This window comes from Mauremys reevesii, linkage group 3 (genome assembly GCF_016161935.1).
Source record: "Mauremys reevesii isolate NIE-2019 linkage group 3, ASM1616193v1, whole genome shotgun sequence".
In the NCBI taxonomy this organism is placed as follows: domain Eukaryota; kingdom Metazoa; phylum Chordata; order Testudines; family Geoemydidae; genus Mauremys; species Mauremys reevesii.
This window is the reverse complement of record NC_052625.1, coordinates 40,691,306-40,711,457: the sequence shown is the minus strand read 5'-3', so window position 1 is coordinate 40,711,457 and position 20,152 is coordinate 40,691,306. Positions and strand designations below refer to the sequence as shown.

General features: G+C 41.9%; 1 protein-coding gene across 9 annotated transcripts in view; it reads right to left on the bottom strand.

The window, feature by feature from the left end:
* The window catches only part of PRKCE (protein kinase C epsilon), a 501,798-nt gene that overhangs the window by 257,343 nt on the left and 224,303 nt on the right, over positions 1-20,152 (bottom strand). The window contains exon 1 of one of the 9 annotated variants that reach the window (XM_039531441.1): positions 17,875-17,903. The exons of the other annotated variants lie outside the window; for them this stretch is intronic. The gene's annotated coding sequence lies outside the window, so the exon portion shown is untranslated. Of the gene's footprint in view, positions 1-17,874; positions 17,904-20,152 lie in introns of those variants that run through there. 9 annotated transcript variants of the gene reach the window in all.

Sequence of the window (20,152 nt, the reverse complement as noted above, 5' to 3'; positions counted from 1 at the left end):
TGATTATCTAAGGAGAGGTTGCTTACTTGTACAGTAACTGCAGTTCTTCAAGATGTTTTGTCTCTATGGGTGCTACACTTCAGGAGCACAAGCAGTGTGTGACTTCAAATCAGAGATTTTCAGTAGCAGTGTCCATGGGTCTGTGTCCTACTCATGCTTGTGCTCCAATCCCAGGGTTTATAGGGAAGGGAGTCTGTAACATCATGTGAGCACCCCCTTCTGGTCAGATGTGTCTGCAGTCTTTAGACAGTCCTAGCCAGGGTATCGGGCCATGCCCCCAGGGCTTCCTCCCTGGAGACAATGGTTTCACCCTCTCTGGGCCCTTGTGGCCCCAGTTGGGTCATTAAGTAGTTCAGATCCCCTTCTGGGGGTTTATCACTGTCCAACTGGAGGTTACTTCCCCAGTGGTCTATGAGGGGGGCCCCATGACCACCCACTACTCTGGGTCCCAGCCCAAGGACCCTAAGAATAGCAGCCATGCACCACCATGTCCTTTCAACCAAACTGCTTTCAGTTCCCTGGGCCTCTTCCCCCAGTCCCAGCCTTCATTAAAGCTTCACCTTACCTCTTGGCTCTTCTATGTTCAGGCCCAGCAGCCACCCAGGAGCTCTTCCTCGTTCCCCCAGTTCCTGCCAGGACTGAGCTGTCTGTGGTGCTGCAGTTCCCTTTGGCCAGCCAGGAGCACCATCTGCACTCCTTTGGCTCCGCAAAGAACTGACTCTGGGCTGCACTACAGCTCCTTTTATATACTAGCCTGAAACCCTCTGATTGGCTAGCACCTTGCAGCCTACCCTGATTAGCTGCTTCCTGCGCAGTCTCTCTAGGCCACTTGCAGGACTTGGTTCCACAGCTCATTTCCTGGGATGGGTGTGGCAGGACCCCGAGGCCTCCAGCAGGTGGCCTCTGGGCCTAGTCCACCCCGTCACAGGATCCCCTGCTTCCAATACATTTGCCACCACAAAATCTAGCCAGAGACAAGACTCTGAAGCAGAGGGAAAAGAGGGTGGGTAGTGCAGCACCTATAGGGACAAAACTTCTTGAAGAACTCCACATACTGTACAAGTAACCTTTCCTTCTTGGTGTAGTCGTCCCTGTGGGTGCTCCACTTCAGAGACTCCCAAGAAGTGCCTAGACCAGTGGTTCTCATCGAGGGGTATGCATACACCTGGGGTATGCAGAGGTCTTCCAGAAGGTACATCAACTCATCTAGATGTTTGCCTAGTTTTACAACAGGCTACATAAAAAGCACTAGCAAAGTCAGTACAAACTAAAATTTCATACAGACAATTACTTGTTTATACTGCTCTATATGCTATACAAGTGGTTCTCTACCCACCGCCCCCTTGCAGCCCAATCAGCACACAGCTGTGGCCCATGTGACATCCTCAGGGCCATACAGGTAGTATATATATTGTGTGCATGTGGCCCATATAACACATAGAGAGCTGCATATGCAGCCCACAATGGTAAATAGGTTGAGAAAAACTATACTATATAGTGAAATGTAAGTATAATATTTATATTCCAATTTATTTTAAATTATATAGTAAAAATGAGAACGTAAGCAATTTATCAGCAATAGTGTGCTGTGACACTTTTGTATTTTATGTCTCATTTTGAAAATAAGTAGTTTTTAAAGGTGAAACTTGAGGGTACACAAGACAAATTAGACTGCTGAAAGGGATATAGTAGTCTGGAAAGGTTGAAAGGCACTGCCTAGACTATGGAGGTGGGAGCTGAGGAGTAGAATCTAGTACTGATTGCAAGATAGCCATTCTAAAAGCATCATCTGCTCCAGAAGCATGTATGATAGAGTAGTGCCAGGAGAAGATATGATGAGATGACCTGATGGTGGCTTTAGAAATGTCTAATGAGAGTGTGCTTAAGAACAGCACTGTTCCCTGCTAGAATGGGCAGTCACCTTACGAGGAGGATGTGATCCAGAAGCTTTGTAGCATGATAGAATGTAGCTTGAGACCCTATTTAGACATCTTTGGGTGGAGACAGAGGCTCCCTTCATTCGATTAGAAAAGACAAAAAAAAAGAGTCAAGGGGAGGCTCTGAAAGGCCTGGTTCTTGACATGTAGAAAGCTAGGGGCCTTCTAAAGACCAGGCTAGCTTCCTCCCTGGAGTTACATGGCTTAGGGTAGAAGATTAGCAACAGAATGTCCTGGTTAAGGGAAAAACAGTGTGGGCGAAGGGTCATTTTGTCTCAATAGAATAAATTGTAGGGTAGATCCACCATAAGCACAACCTTTCCCCTACTCTCCTGGCTGAGGAGATGGCTATTAAGGGGGAGGTTTTGAAGGATAAAACAGAGAGAGCAGATCGCTAGGGGGTTAAAACAATAGTTTCCTTAAGGTATTTAGAACACAATTGAGGTCCCAAGGTAGTATAGGCTCTCTGACACAGGTGAAAAGGTTGATCAAGCCCTAGATTAATCTGGATGCTATGGGGTGTGCAAATACAGAAGCCCATCCACAGGTGAGTGGAAAACTGTCATAGCTTGCACGGCGGATCTCGATGGAACTTAGTTACAAAGTTGTATTGCCTCTGGGCATGCATAAGGATAGGATCTTGCTCCTCCTTGGAGGTTTACATAGTGTATGGATGCTTTGTTTCCATCATAAGCCTGACCAATTGGCCCTTTATGAAGGGAAGGAAATGAATGCTTGCGCATCGGACCACTCTGACATCAAGTAGTTTGATATGAAGTGTGAATTCTTGGGAAGTCCATCTGCCTTGGGCTATAAGGCCCTGGAAGTGATCTCCCCAACCTATCAATGAGGCATCTCTGGTAACAGGCCTCATGGTGGGTGGGGTGAGGAAAAAGTGAGAATGGGATCCCCACACAGACCTTTCAATTGTGGGATGCGTAGACTCTCCAGAATCTGGCTTGGAGATATCTCAACTGCAGTCTGGGTGGAGTGTAACAAATGAGCAGGCTGCTGTGTGACCTAGCAGCTGCAGGTAGGTCCATGCTGTGGTTTGAGGGCTCCTTTGAAGGGCAGAGATAAGACTGATCATAGTGGTAAATCTGTACACGAGCAAGAAGGCTCAGGCAGTTGTGGAGTCCAGGGTGGTTCTATGAATGCAATGTGTGAGCTTTTTTTGTGTTGAAACTCAGTCCCAGGGAGCAGAGGAGAGCCAGGGCATTGCTGGTCACAGACTGTAGTACAGGAAGGGACCAGCCTTTGAGGGGCAATCATCGAGATAGCGATCATCCCTAGAGGTATGAATTTACTGTAGTTCATATAGTCATATTTAGCCACTTGGGCATGGTAGTTAGCTACTACTGAAGCACAGTTGAAAAGTAAATTTTTCCAATCAAGAAGGTCCAAATGTTCGAGCTCCTTGGTTGTGGGGTGGACTTAGAATGATGTTATCTGTCTCTCTCATTTACTGAATCAACCACTGAAGTCACTTGGCCAGGGAGGAGGAAGAGGACTTGTTAGATGTTGCCACCTTATCCTCAACTCCCAGATGGTGTTCCTTTGGAGGGTCATCACCACGTAGAGGGGACATGATCATGGTGTGTTGGAGGGCACCTCTTGCTGAAGGGTGCCCTGTAATACTGCCCCTCATGTTCTTCATAGTTGTATGATTATGATATAATTATGACCTAATTAAGATGCATTTTGGACAAGATGGGTCATGTAAAGTGTCATTAGAAAAGTTATGATTTGCTGATTATAATTATCTTATCTGTATGCATGTATCATTTTTGTATCTGAAATTATGAATATTGACTATGTATCTGTATTTCACATGTAGTCACACCTGCGTGACACCCACTAGGCAAATTGCTTCCAGTCTAGATAGGGGGCTGTGAAGGGCCTATTCAAGGTAATGAGCCATTAGGAAAAACAATAGGCATTAGGAGAAGCTTATCCTCCACCTGGTAAGCGTTCCTGAGAATGCTCCAGACAGCCTGTAAGTAATGGCTGCTATGACTCAGCAAGGTATGCAAGGGCATGTGACCAGGCCACATGATTCTGGACTCCATTTTGGGATATCTGTATGTTTCCACAAACTGGTCTGGGAGACAAGTTTGAAACAAAGGGTTCCCGCCATCTGCTACAGCTATATTTGGCAGGGAGTGACATCATCTGTTGTTTTTCACTTCCCAACAACTGAACACCTAAGAGAAGCTTCTAAGGAAAAGGACTTGGAATGGGGGAGGGGGTCCCAAACTGCAAAGCAAATGCAGCTTGTCCCTTAAGAATCTGTATGTTGGAGGGTGCTCCTCTAAGTGGGACTTCTTGCTGAAGGGTGCTCTGTAATACTGGTCTCCATATGGGGCCCAAAAATTTCAGAAGGCCCACTGTGGTAGAGCTTAGGGGTACGGTGCTGGATCCTAAAGGTGCTGCTGCCAAGGTGGTTGGTTCATCACTGACTGAGTCCTGGGAGCTCCGCTTCAAAGCAGGTTCAGGGGAAGGAGGCAGAAACTTGGACAGAAACCTCAGAATCTGAGGAAATATTCTTCCCTGTTTCTGAATGGCAGAGGGAGGCTGGTCATCATGGTACTAAGAAAGGGCAGTCAGATTCTTCAAGGACCATGAGATCCCTTGACAGCAGGTATCTGCTTGGGACCAGTGAGAAAGGCTGCTGTATAACCGGCTGTGATGTAGCCAGTGGTACCAGAGACAGGATATCAGGACAATCTACACATCCCTTATGTTCCTGGCCTGCTGGTGGGCTGGTACCCGGGGAGCCAGAGCAGATTTCTTTGAAGAGTTCTGTTACCTAAAGGGCCATGAGCTGGGTACCAACACCAGTGCTGAGCAGGGTTTCTTGCTGCAGGAAGCACCAAGTCTTTTTAAACATTATGTGAGTCTTGGTACTGGAAGGCTAGAGGGGAGGTTAGGAGCCTCAGCAGTACCCATGCCAGGATGCAAATTCTCCTTATTAACTAACCTTTGGGATGATTGTCCCTTCCCTTTCCACTCCCTACCAGGGGACTTGTGACATCTTTTTTCAGGATGCTTCAGGGATTTTGAAACTGTCCCTTGAAACTTGTTTGTTAGAAACGGAGCCATGGAGGTCAATGAGGCATTTAGATCCTCAAAGCCAGGAGTGGGTGTGGGGGCAGGTGTGTCCGTCCATGGCCTGAATCAGAAGTAGGACTCAAGGAGCATTCCATGAGGAGTACCTTGAGCCTGTTTTCCCTGAACTTCCTAGATCTTGTCTTGAAGCCGGAGCAGACCTTACACTGACAGAATATGAGCCTCCCTGAGGCAGTAGTTGTCTGTTGCTGAGGGAAAGACAAGGTTTAAACCCGTGGGGTTTTGAACTTATCCAAAGCAGAAAAAGGGGTTCTTAAAGGAATCAAGATGGGCAGGGAGACCCCGACTGCTGGGAAAAAGCCAAATGTGAGGTGACCCCCCCCCAAAAAAAATTTGCACAGAAGGTGCAAGAAAAACAAAACAAAGTTGAACTAAAAAAAAAGAAATAAAAAGAATGAAACAAAGTATAGAAAAATAAAGGATTAGTTAAGCTAACCAACAGACACCACAGAACTCTGTCTCAGGGTGCAAGCAGTGAAAAGGAACTGGAATGTTGGTGGGTCTAACTTCCCCTATACACTCTCGGATCAGAGCACGATTTGTAGGGCTCAGCCTGGACCCACAGACACTGCTACCAAAAATCTCTGATCGAATGCACACAGGCATGTATATGCACCTGAAAGTGCATATGCAAACATAGGGACAGCTATTTGCAAGCTATTAACTTGCCTTTCCAGGGAAATTTCTTGTGACGTTGATTAAACCTGATAAGGAGTCTGAAGAAAGGATAATATTAATACCAGTGACTTCTTGAAAACAACTCAACAGCAAGCTAGATAACATTTAGTCCAGGGCTTTAGGGATATAGCTTTTGTGGTATTATAAGACTTCTTAACAGCAACCCAAATACTAAAAGTCAAATTAATATGGTTCCCATAGGATTACTCATGGGGCAAGGTACTAGTCAATATATGATCAGAGGTGGCACAATCTGGCTTTTAGGGAGCACACAAGTCAGATTTGTCTTTACTCTTGATCAATGAATTTTTTTGTCTTTTTCCCCTCAATTCTGTTAAAAGAAACCTCTTTAATGCATTACCTCAGACATATGACTTCCTAGTTACACTACAGAATTGTCTGATCCTCAGAAGAGAGCAAATAATCTGAGTAGGACAAATTTAAGCACACGAGAAAGTAAGGAATGGACTTCCAACCCCCTGTCAACAATCCTGCAATCAGCTCTCCTATGTGTCTCTCTGACTCTGAGGGGGCAACACAGAGTAGGCTTAAGACTTGGTTGGTGAGGTTACAAGAAACAGATTTATAGGCATATGGAGAACTCAAGTTGAAATGCATGCACTAACGTGCAGACATTTATTGCCTACAATTTAAAGTCAGCTGGCCACAGCTACAAGGAGCATAAAGGCTAAAGAAAGCTATTTTAGGTGGTCTGTGGTACAGACTTCTACCTGCAGAGCTGTATCAGTCAGGGCTGTGACGAGGTCTGACTCCTGACCAACACAGCTGTCCTGGCAGAATCCCCTAGTGTAGATGCAGCTATATCAGCAAAGCTGTGCTTTTACCTGTAGAGCTTGTTTTGCCAAGGGATGGTTTTATTATGTTGGTACAAAGTGCAGCTTTACCAATATAGCGGTATCCACACGAGCAGAGCTTTGCTGCTATTGTATATCAGTGTTTCTATAGTGGTAAAGTGCTGTTGGGTAGAAACAGCCTTGGATTTTCTGCTCAAGAACCAAAAGAGCCAGGGAAAAGAACAATTAGATTTTTTTCCCAGAAATGGGACAAACAGGCAAACAAATTGAGTAAATAAAGACATAGCTCATTACTCCACTTCAGTGGAAATTTCTGATCAACAGTTCCAGTGATAAACTGAATGCAAGTAGTAAGTGTTGCTTTAGTAAGTGTTCAGTAATTTTAGTAATAAAATTGGTGTAACCAAAGTAGAAGAAGGGAAATTTGCATTGCTCTTACTCATCACACATTGTACAAACAAGAAGAGCAGCTTTTATCCCAAAAAACAATAGTATAACAAATACGAAAAGCATCTCTAGGGATTATACTAAGTGCAGAATATGCAACCTAATAAAAGCTTTAATGTTTTCTTAAACAGTCCACTAGAGAATGAATCATCTCCACAAAATGTTATACATAAACAAGTATCATACATAAACAAAACGTTTGAAACTACACACTACCTAGATCTATCACCGTTTGATATGTTTGAAAGAGGAAATCCAATGCCTACAGGACCTCTGAGTAGCAGGAACTGATACAATCATCCTTAGAGACACTATAGATGAGGATGGTTTGTAGAATCTTGTACATCCACTTTTCGTGATCCCAGTGTACTGCACAGCTGTAACTGACAGAATCAGGGAAATAGTTCATGAGCATTTTATAAATAACACATCAATGGTTGGATTTTCAAGATTTCCCGAAGGTGCTAGATGCCCAAATCCCACTGAAAGCCAGAGAACTGGGCACCTATCTCCCTTAGGTGCTGCTGAAAACCTCTCCTGAAATACAAACTACTTACTATGTGCCTGATCCAGAGCATTTTGGAGTCGGTGGGTATCTTTCCATTAACTTCAAAGGGCTTTGCATTAGGCCCTATATGAACATACTATGAATTGTTGAACCACATCTTCCACAGTGGCCACAACAGGAGGTTCAGAGGAAGAACTAAAACCACCATAATTGATCATTATATCATAACATACCTCCAGTGGGAAGTTTTTTCCCCAACTCCTGGTTGGTTTACACCCTGAAGCATTGTGCGTGTTTACCTTATAAATAAATAATGATCTTAACTAGCTCTTCCTGAAGGGCCAGATGGAGAACCCAGTGCTCACACTGGTGACTAGTATGCCAAACAAGTGGTCCCCCATTGACTCCAGTTGGTCTACTCATGTGAGTCACTGTTAACAATATGAACAAGGTGCTCACAATCTAGCCCACAATGTGAAATTTGTTTAATTCTACTAAACTCTGTCAGTGGCAATGAGTTCTACAGGTTAATTATGTAAATTATTTCCTTTTATCAGTTTTAAATTCATTACTTTATCACAGGGGTCGGCAACCTTTCAGAAGCGGTGTGCCGAGTCTTCATTTATTCACTCTAATTTAAGGTTTCGTGTGCCAGTAATACATTTTAACCTTTTTAGAAGGTCTCTTTCTATAAGTCTATAATATATAACTAAACTATTGTTGTATGTAAAGTAAATAAGGTTTTTAAAATGTTTAAGCAGCTTCATTTAAAATTAAATTAAAATACAGAGCCCCCCAGACCAGTGGCCAGGACCCGGGCAGTGTGAGTGCCACTGAAAATCAGCTCACGTGCCGCCTTCGGCACGTGTGCCATAGGTTGCCTACCCCTGTTTTATAGGGACCAGATTACTACGACAAACACTTCACTTGTGACTGCTGTCAGGTTTGAACACAGGTTTGCAGAAATGAAAGCCTGGTGTTTTCATCCACAATGACAGCTTGACTCTTGCTAAAGTGAGTGTAGTAACCTAGGGTTAGATTGCTACTTTCCCTGTGCCTCTGCACTGCAGGGGATCGAGGAAGCATGGGGGGAAAGATCCTTCCCTAATCATTGCATCCTCCACACAAGGGCTAATAACAAGTCTTTGCGCTTAAGATATGCAAGGACAGCAAGCTAGTGCTCAGAGCAAAGCTATTCCCCTCATCTTCCCAAAAAATACCAGCATACAAAACTGGCCTGTTGCTGGTATGAATTCAGAGTGTATCCTATCAAAAAGGGTAGCAGCAGCTGATCTGCTCAGTGAGGGTTATGGATTAAGGGACATATTTGTAAAAGTATTTAGGAACCTAAAGCTGCAAATAGGAGCCTAATAGAGTTTACAAAAGCACCTAAGCAGGTTAAGCATCTAACTCACTTAGGTGGTTTTGAAAATACCACCAGGTGTCCATCTGTATCTCTAGCAGCCTAAATATCTTTGCAAATCTAAGTCTACAATTTAGTACTAAAAATTATAACTCAGTACTGTATTTTCAAGACTTCTAGAGGCTAATCATTCCTTCATGAGAATGAAGTCAACCATCACACTAAAAACCTGATCCTCAATTGGCAAGCAACCATCTTCAACTCTGCAAAATTACTGTTCAATATACCTTCTATTTTCTACTCAGCTTCCTCAAATTCCTGACAATCACTGTACAGAAAACTGATCACTTCCTTCCTTTGTTAATTTGTGTAGATAAAACCTCTCATTCAGCATCAAACAGAGCACATAATGCTCAATTTTCTCTTTTTGTTGTTCTTGGGGTTGTTTTAGTTTCTTCTGCTACTAATCTCATTACTTGCTTTCACTCAAATTTCTCCTGTTTTACCATGTTCAGCTTTTCTAATTGGCCTTGATCTAGGCTCCTTGTATCTCTGCTTCACCATATAGCCTTTTCCAGCATTCTATACCTTCAGTTCCTTCTACTAAAAAACAAAACAAAACTAGACTCCCATGCCACAATGTATTGGCATTTACAAGATCCAGACAGAATTTGTAGGAATGTGTGTGTATAATTCTGAGAGATTTCTAAGGCAGTAAAATGCTTTATGAAGCCCACACTATGAATCCCCAGAAATTCACCATATTTTTCAGCAGTTGACACTAAGCCAGTAACATAATATTGCTGCCAACATTAGCCCACTATGCTTAACGCAAAAGCAGTGAGCTCATACTCGTCTACTTATCACCAGCTCATCAACATCCTGACATCTGTGAAATCTTGAAAATTTGCTATAGCGATATTATTCAATTGAAACTATGTTTCAATCTAAACTTTCCATAGTTACATTTAGTTAAATGTATTGACACTGACAATCTTATAAGGGCTGTAGTAGGTTTTTTCTGCTACATGCAGTTTGTACATAAGCCAGCCTGCTGGATTTTGTGAGGCACTGTACCTAACTTTAGCATTAAAAATAAATGGTATAATCTGTGCTCATCATTGTGAAATGCACAATCAGTAGCTATACTCGTCCATGTTATCACAAGTTAGGGAATGTGTTTTCCCAACTGTTTAGTTGCCAAGTTTAAAAGAAAAAGAGCTTTTTATTGGTGTAAAAAAGAAGCTGAGTACAATGTAGCTTGTACTGTTAACTCAGGAAGGATAGTGCAGAAGTTGGGGAACCAGCCATGACTCAGGAAATCGGGGTTCAAGTCCTGACTCCTGTGTGACCTTGGGCAAGTCAGTTAAGCCATGTCTACACTAGTGTACTTACAACAGAACAGCTGTACCAATGCAGCTACACCACTGTAAGATTGCTCATGTAGCCGCTCTATGCCGAGCTCTCCCACTGACATAAAACCACCTAAACAAGTGGTGACAGAAGCTCTCCCACCGACATAGCATTGTCCACACCAGGGGCGGCTCCAGGCACCAGCTTAGCAAGCAGGTGCTTGGGGCGGCCACTCCGGAGAGGGGCAGCACGTCCAGGTATTCGGCGGCAATTCAGCAGCGGGTCCCTTGCTCCCGCTCGGAGCAAAGGACCTCCCGCTGAATTGCCACAGATCGCGATCGTTGGGTTGGGGTTTTTTTTGTTTGTTTTTTTGGCTGCTTGGGGTGGCAAAACCCCTGGAGCCGGCCCTGGTCCACACCAACGTTTATGACAGCAAAACTTATGTCACCTGGGGGGATTGGTTTTTTTCACATCCCTGAGCAACATAAGTTTGCTGACATAAGTGGTAGTATAGACATAGACTTAGTCTCTCTGTGCACACTTCCCCATCTGTAAAAATGGTATTATAAATGCTTCCCCCATCTGTTAGGTACTCAGATACTTACAATAATGGGGACCATATATGATAAGGTCCCAAACATTTCAAATATAAAACAAATTCAACAATGTAAAGATGCAATTTTAAAAGTTCTATTAGAGACACGCTATCTGTTTAAAAAACTCAAGTTAAACGAGACAATAAGATAAAAAAACTGAAGAGATTTTCTTAAAAATTAAAAATGTCAAAGTCCAGTGATTTAGAAAGGCAAGCAAAACTATTTTTTCCTCAAACATTTTTCAGTTCCAAATATTTTTTTATTTTTGGAAGGGGGCTTTGGGGATTTTTGTTGTTTTGATCGTTCTCTCTTTCTCCTTTTTTCCTCTTTCCATTTGCCACTGAAAAAGAGACGGGAGAAAAAGGGGAGAGACAGGGAGCATGTGGAAAAAACAAACCAAAATGATGAGTTCAAACGGGGATCTTTTTGAAAAGCTGTAATTGTTGGGCCAGCTTGCATTGAGCTTTAATGAAAGAGATCAACCACAGTAGTGCTAGACACTAAGTTCCTACTCCCTGCCTTTAGTGATCAGAAGAAACTGAATCATGGTCAGAATGGTATCCCTTTCAACTGGTATGTCCTTAGGTGGGAGGCGGGCAAGTACATAGAGTGGACATTGTTTTTTCAAGACCTCCAAGGTCAGATGTCAAGACTGCATGCATTACATTCAATGGTGATCCATGCAGGCAATGCTCAAAGAACTGGGGGTTTTGGGTGGTGCGTGTTCTTTAGGGGTGTTATAAGTGTGAAATGGTGTCATCGGATTTTTTAATTATTTTGCTTTAGAAAACTAGTAAAAATTCATAGAGATGGAAAGAAAAATAGGAATTTTAATAAAAGTGCAAACTTACCAGGATTTAAGCTCTTTACCTTTGAGACAGAAGGCAGACACTGAGCTGAGTCCTTTCCCCATAGAAGTTAATAGTGGATTTGCAACTGACTTTAGGGCATATGTGGTTAATATCCATGGGATTTTGCAGCTGTTAAATCAGGCACCAGACAACCCAATAAAAACCATGAATAAAAATCTCGCTAAAGGATAGAAAACTCAAATAAAAGATGTAAAAACCATGAATCCATTAGAACTACATTCTTGAAAAGCACGAGATGGAGCTCATTGAGAAGCAAAATCCAATCCCAGAACATATAAAGATATCTATATTTGGGAAACTGATTTTAAAAAAAGTAAATAAACACATTGTACTAGGAAATGGGGTCACAGACTAAATCTGCGAGGCAACGGACCTCATTAATAAAAGAACCTTTATGAGTTTCAGTAAAATAAAAGGAAAAACTGCACCAATACTGGATCTCTAGGGATTGTTTAAAACTTTAGAGAAATGTCTGTACAAAAAAACCCACTATAATAACTGTTCAGGAAAATTATATACATGGACCATCAAGCCTCTAAAATTTATTGTTTTCTGTTAAACCAGATAACCAGTATTTCCATATGTCTAAAACACATCTGATAATAAGACCTACTCTTTCAATGTATGGATGAAAATGGGATTCAAATTGGGAGGAGTGATGGGGTGGGGGAGAGACACACCCACCTACCAAACTAGAAGAAATACTTCATTAACGCAGACTATCCAGCGAGCGATGGGGAGAGAGGGGAAGAGAAGCGAGGGATGGGGGCGGAGTCTTGGAGGAAGAGGCAGAGCAGGGGCAGGGCCTTGGGGGTCCAGTTACCAGCAGTTAGAAACGTGGCAACCCTAAGTCCAAAGTGGCTTGGAAAAGAAGATTCCACCCCCTCACTCACCATGTGCATAAAGCCTGATTACCAGGGCGGTGATGGGGAACGGATATGGTTCGAAGCAACTACGTAAACTTGTTTGAGAGTCTAAAAAGGTTACAATGTTCTGAAGCAAATCAGTATTAATAACTGAAAAAGTTGTGGAGCAAATACATTTAAAACCATATGTCTGCATTATAATCAGCGTTTCAGGAACTAATGGGGGCTACAGTTCAACATTAAAATGGATCCATTACAATTTAATGTGATTGCTAAAAGAATCAGATTAAGATACTGGAAGGACTGAAATTCCTTTATGGGCAACTGATTCCTAACTGATTCTACAGTTCCAGCCTCATGTGAAAAAGTAATTTATGGGACACACAACAAAATGGAAGAGATTAATAAGATCTGGAACCCATTTTTAATACTTTATAGGAAAATTCATAGAGATGAAGCACAGTTTAACATATGGTTTTACTGTACTAAGTGCAAGGAAGAAAAATGTGATTTGTGCATAGGTTCTTAAGAGGCTGGTATTTTTATTTCAATTCTAAACACACATACATAAACACACACACATATATGCACGTGGAGACTAGATGCAGTATGCGATCTAGTAGATAGGGCACTGGACAGGGAGTCAAAAGACGCGGATATTATTCCCAGTTCAGCTGCTGCCCTTCTGTGCGACACTGAACAAGTCCCTTTACCTTTCTGTTGCTCAGTTCCCTCACCCCCGCGTGTTGTCTAACTCATCTGTTTAGACTGTAAGCTGAGGTGGGCAAACTATGGCCTGCGGGCCACATCTGGCCCTTGAGTTCCCACTGGGGAATGGGGTTGGGTGCTTTCCCCGCTCTGGTGCTCCAGCTGGGGAGTAGGGTCAGGGCCTTGCCTTGCTCCGCTCTGTGCATGCAGCAGCTCTGCGCAGCTCCTGGAAGCAGAGGCAGCCAGGGGTCTCCACACGCTGTCCCAAGCACCAGCTCTGCAGCTCCCATTGGCCAGGACAGGGCAGCGCACAGAGCGGCGTGGCCCCACCTCTGCATGGGAGGCCGCTGTTTCCAGGATCTGCTTCAGGTAAGCGCTGCCTGTATCCTGTACCCTCCCAACCCTCCTGCCCCAGCCCTGATCGCCCTCCAAACCCTTTGATCCCAGCCCAGAGCACCCTCCTGCACTCCAAACCCCTCATCCTCAGCCCCACCAGAGTCTGCACCCCCGGCCGGAGCCCTCATCCCCCTGTTCACCCCAATCCCCTGCCCCAGCCGGCCCTCCATACAATTTCCATAGTGAGATTAGGCCCTCAGGCCAAAAAGTTTGCCCACCCCTGCTGTAAGCTTTCTGAGGCAGGAATTCTCTCTTGCTATGTATAATGGGGCCCTGATCTTGACTGTGGCCTGAATGCATTACTTTAACACAGATAACAATAGAGGCATTCTACAGAAGCTTTTCTGAATTTTTAAAAATATATATTTTACATCTATGGATTTGGTTTACATTGACATATTTATTCAATTTTGGAGGAGAATTTAGCTTATGTTTTTAATAGCTTAATTATCTGTTTTGATTTCCATAAGGAAATAAAATATTTGTTATTTTTTAAAGTTCAAACAAAAATGTGTTCCCTAATTCACACCAAGGCCTATGGCCAAGCTTTTCAAAACTCTAATAGAGTTTGGGTGCCTCAATTTTTGGGTGCCCAACTTGAGACACTTTCAAGGGGCCTGGTTTCAGAGGGTGGGTGCTAAGCACTTTTTTAAAAACAAGGCCCCTTTTAGGTTTATCTAATCTATCACCCCAAAACTGGGACACCCATTAGGGTTTTTAAACTCTGGGTTTACATGCATGCAGGTTTTCATGACATTCAGACAGAATGCTAATTTGATTTTATTCTTCAAAAATGAAAAAAAACCAAACCAATCTAAAAGTTACTCTGTTCAATTAGATTGGACAAAGCACTAGCAAACATGCAACACCAAATATTTATTGATTTCTGAAAGATCAACTAGGGCAGTGGTTCTCAAAGCCAGTCTGCCACTTGTTCAGGGAAAGCCCCTGGCGGGCTGGGCCGGTTTGTTTACCCGCCGCGTCCGCAAGTTCGGCCGATCGCGGCTCCCTCTATTCACATCTTGACCTCACTAATGAAACTGCTAAGAAGTCTGAGGGTTTTTTAAACCTTTTTATTAAGGAAAGTTTCAATAAAACATTAATACAGTATATGGTAAAATGCTTATTCAGGATCAGGTTAATATTCAAAGAACCTGGCTAAAGATTCTGTTTTGCTTGTTGAGGAGTTCACCTTCTCTGAGTATGATAGAAAGAGCAACCACATTTCTAAATACCTATTCTCTTTTTTGGTGCTCCTCTTGTGTACGTACTTGGTGTGAAACCTCTTCCATTCCAAAGGCAGATTAAAATAATAAGAACTGGAGGAATGGAACAAATATGAAATAACTTGACTAACTGTGATAAAAATTGACACCAAAACTGTTACATGGATACCTGTCCACTAGGGACTGGACTGAAAGCAGCATCATTTTGCATAGGACACTAAAGCAACATCAATAGCTACCAATGCTAGGCCACTAGTAACCAGGGATGCAATGAAGTGAAAAGCTCTATATTCCAATAGCAACTCCCTCTAGGATGCTCACCAGTATGTACACTCTGCAAGACCAATGAGACTACTGCCCCATCACCTCTCTCTTCTCTGCAAGCTATTTGGATCTGGTAGAGCGCTCTGCTTTGCTTGGCATATGAATGCCCCACAAAGCCCGGCAAATGACCCTCTAGAGCTCATTTTATAATTTAAAAATTTTAAAAGCCACAGCAAAACAACTCCAATATCAACCCAACATACTTTCCAAAAATAAGCAAAGAAACCATCCATCACTGAATACTGGAAAAATTAACAAAAGTTGGGTATTTTTTTTTCTTTAAAGTGAAAAATCTCATATCTAAAAAACCGCCTTGCCCAACTGCCTTTTATTATTCCAAAACAATTTTCCTCTGGCAGAAGACTCCACATGAGAAACTTCAGGCACATTTGGTTTCATTTAGGCAAAGTTAGAGAAAAGGTCAAAATTGGTCATATAATGGAAAGCAAGTCACAGCTACTGCCTTTCCATAAACAGCAAGGAAATCTGGTTGTAAGCCAATACTTATTTATAGCCAGCATTTATTTTTAGGTTTTTATTTTAGCCACTAGAAAACAATTGCCTCTAAGAAATATTTATTACTATCTGCAACATTTTTATGGCATCTGTCAATGCAAGTATTTTGTTACTGCTTACAACTTATCTATGTTCACTATCTGTGTGCACATGCACACACCGCTTTCACTGGAATAATACTGAGGCACCTGGAAGACCTGTTATGTTTCTAGCTAATGATAATGGACCTAATTCTGAGGTCCACGCTCAGTTTGTACTTGGTCCTTACTCAAGTTAAACTCCCACAGGGCCAACACCTGACCTCACTGAGCATTTTTTGCCTATAACCATAATGAACTGATCACTGCTGGTGAAATACGGTATCTTTCAAGTCCCTTATCCCAAGAGATTGTCCCATATTCTGAAGCCGAACTCCCACATTCCCATTTAGAAATGGGAAAGGCTAACTAATGATAACCATCTAAGGCTAATCAATGATCCTTTTTAAAAAAAATAAATTATTTCATACGTGAACATTTATGAAACAGAACTTACATAGATTTTTCTTTGTAGGCCAAAGCCTGATACCTTTTCAGCTTTTACTCCTCTCTTACTCAAAATTCTGTGCCGTTTAGACTGATGTGTATAATTCTCAATGGCTGGCTCTTATTTCGCAAAACTATTGCCCTTTAATATAGAGATTTCCTTTCACTGATGTTTTCTGTATTTCTCCCCTTCTCTTCAATTTTACTATTTTTTTCCATATTTGGGGTTATGTATTGAACTGAACCTTGTCCATACACTCCACTCCTCCTGGAACCAATACACCCCGGTACTTATATAGACCCCACCACCAACGTATCTGACAACCTCCCAGGTATTTATTGATTTATTCTTGGAACACTCCCTGTGAGGTAGGGAATTATTACCCACCACATTTTACAGACTGGGAATGAATTACAGAGAAATTATGTAATTTACTCATGGTCATATTGGAAGTCTGTGGCAGTAGCACATAGAGAGTAAGCATAATAGGTTGCCTTTAGACATGCAGGGCTTTTCCAGACCAGGAAAATTAGTATGGCCAACAAAGGCCTGGTCTCCTTTTAAAGTTTAGGTAAACAGAGTTACGTTGGTCAGGGGTGTGAAATATCTACACCCCTAACTGACAGCTATGTTGACCTAACCCGCACTGTAGATGTAGGTAGGTTGACGGAAGAATGCTTCTGTCAAAGTAGCTACTGTTGTTTTGGGAGGTGGTACTCCTATACTGTACTGATGGAAAAAAAGCCCTTCCATCAGTGTAGACTGCATCTATACTGAGGGGTTATGCTGCTTTAGCTACTGTGATGTAGCTATGCCAGTACAGTCCCGGTAGAGTAGACATATCCAAAGACAGTGATTTTTTACAAATATATAGCTTGGTGTGGTCAATGCTAACGGCTAGCTAACTTGCAGCTAATATTTTTAGACATCACTTTGTACAGACCAGGTGCTAAGTGGCATTTAAAAACATGTTAACTAACAAGTGTTGACTAACATTTTAAAAACACCATGCATTTTTTCAATCTACACAACACCACATTTACTGCCTAGACCTTGTCTAGACTAGGATTTGGAAGGTTAGCTAACATGCTTAGCACAGACAAGGCACTGTGCACTTGTCTTTGCTAGGAAAAAATAAAGGTGGGGGGTTTACCACATGGAAGATGGAGGTAAACCCAAGGTTCCCCTTTGCATTTACCTCAACCTTCTAACATATGTGAAAACTACAAACTGCTTTGTCCACACTAGGATTTGACACATTGGACAACACATGGTTTAAAAACCCACCTTTTTTCCTAGCGTACAGCCTCAGACAGGAGGCTCTTCACATGTGCTAGCCAGCACCTTCCAAATCTTAGTCTAGATAAGGCCCTATTTGGTAGAAAAGCCTGGATGGGTACACATTTCTTTGGTAGGACTGTGAGACAAAGCTACTATAAATAATAACATTAACTACTTTGAAAATAGGTTTATTTCCCCTCCAAATGAAGTGGCACCAGCAGCTCATCTCATTTTTTCCATGAGTCGTTTACTTAGCTCCCTGCAGAAACACAAGAGCCTGTGTTAAAAACTGCTGTCAGTATTATCAGAGCTACAGAGTTCAACCCCACATTACCTTTCAGATGAAAGCACCATAGATATTTTTCAAAGCTCTCTCTACTGAATTACAGGGCTTAGATGAGCCCTCTGTCCTACTCCACATATAAAGTCTGAAGAGGCACTGAATAGTGCACAAATGGGCTTAATATTCATAGCTCCTCACCCAGACCCTCCTGGTTTTTCCCCTCTCCAACAGTAAAGAAGCCTTGAGGACAAAAATCAAGGAAAGCATTCTCAGAGATAAAGAATTATTGAGCATGGAAGATGCATACATTATCACAGCTTCTTGAAGTCCAAGTGCTACCTGGACAGATGAACAAAACAGCATGTTATTCTATGAACTATTGATTATCTTCATATTTTGCCACTCAAGACTTGGTTATTTCTTATTGCACAGAGTGGGTTAATTCCTTGTCTTCCAATCCAAGCCAGATGATTCACATTAGGCTAGCGACGTTAATGTCTTTAGAAATGCTGCCAGCGCCATAATGCAGCAGAGCTTTCAATGGGTGTAACTTTTCTGTAAAGTGGATAATGGTTTTGCTGTTCTTAATGGTATGCCTTACTCTATCCCAAGATATTTTAAGTTGATTACTGAAGTCATAGTCTACTAAGGCCATTATCAACCATTCTGTCTGCATTAAAAGGGATCTCAACGCCTTGACTACCATCCCATTGCAATCAGCTCATCAATATACATAAGAGCTAGAAGCTTGATATTGATTGCTGCATCTAATGGACTCATTATGCAGTTCATTGTGACCTTAAAACAATTCCACATTGGATACTCACCCAGGTCCTTATTCAAAACAACAATCTAAATTATTGGGGGAGAGGAGGGAGGAAGAGTAAAAAAATGATGAGCCTGCTGCTGTACCTTAATTAGCAGTGCAATGATAGGGTGGAATTTTTCCAGGCCTGCATGAGATGTTATGTAACACTATAGGCCCTATCCTGAACTAACAAGCAGCCAGTTTTCCCACACAGCATGAAGCGGAAGTTAATAGTAACTGGTCATTATTAGTGCTCATTATGGCAAAACAATCTGTGTTATAGCCTACTGCTGCCTCAATGAACTGCAGTCATTCTGCATGCTGCTTTTTGCACAATATTCAGTCCATGCTCACCAAAATTGTGGTTGTTGTATAACATCTTTAAATGTCACAGTAATTCAGCAAAACAAAATGTATTCCTTTCCCTACAGAAAAGCAGCACAAAGGTAGAGGATGCATGCACTTTGCAAATATTTTCCAATTAAAATATTTTTTTCTGCTCAGCATGTCTGCAATTAATACACACAAGCATTCATTTAGAAAAGAAGAATACAAAATACTATGAAATGTGTTTTGACCTGCCTTGGAGCTGACCTTGTTAATACCTGACCTTGCCTGGAAGAACTCTGGTATGGACAATGGACTTTATCTAAGTTTCTCACTCCTTATTACACTTTAACGAACAATTAAGACAATGGAAGGTTTGAAATGTTAGTTGCAGTTATTGTGGTAGAGCCATATAGTTCTTTCTCAAGAATCGTATTGCAAGCATACAAATCTCTCTTCCCTGACTGGGCACCATAATCCCTGTACACTAAGTGGATCAATCAGAATTGCCAAACAATTTGCCTGAGCAAAGACATCACCTTAACTTCTCCCTCTGCAGGGGTAGAAAGACTACAAAAGGTATATGAAAGAAAAGAAAAACAGAGCTAAGAGAGTATGGAAAGAGAAATAGTTTTACAAAACGTGTGACATACTTCTTTGGTTTCCAGTTTGGGGTTCAATCCTGCTCTCACTGAAATCAATGAGAGTTGTGCTTGTGAAATCAGAATTTTGACTTTCACCAAGAGGTTGCAATGTGAGGCCTAAATTTCTTGATAACAGTTTCCTTAGTTCTCCAATTACTTAGATTTACCTGGTATGATATTTCAGAAGCCTCTTTCCCATTAACATGGCACTTTCAAAATGTAAATATATCAAAAAGAGAGCTAAGAGGTGAATTGATCATGCTCAATAGGTACCTATATGGGGAGAATATTTCTGATAGTAAAGGGCTATTTAATTTAGCAGACAAAGGTATAACAAGATCCAATGGTTGGAAACTGGAGCTAGATAAATTCAGACTAGAAATAAGGTGCACATTTTTAAGTGAGGGTAGTTAACCACTGGAACAATTTACTTTAAAACGTAGCGGATTTGCTGTCAATTGATGTCTTTTAATCATAACTCTTCATAAAGATATGGTTTAACTCAACCAGAACCTATTAGCTTGATGCAGGAATCACGTGGTAAAATCCT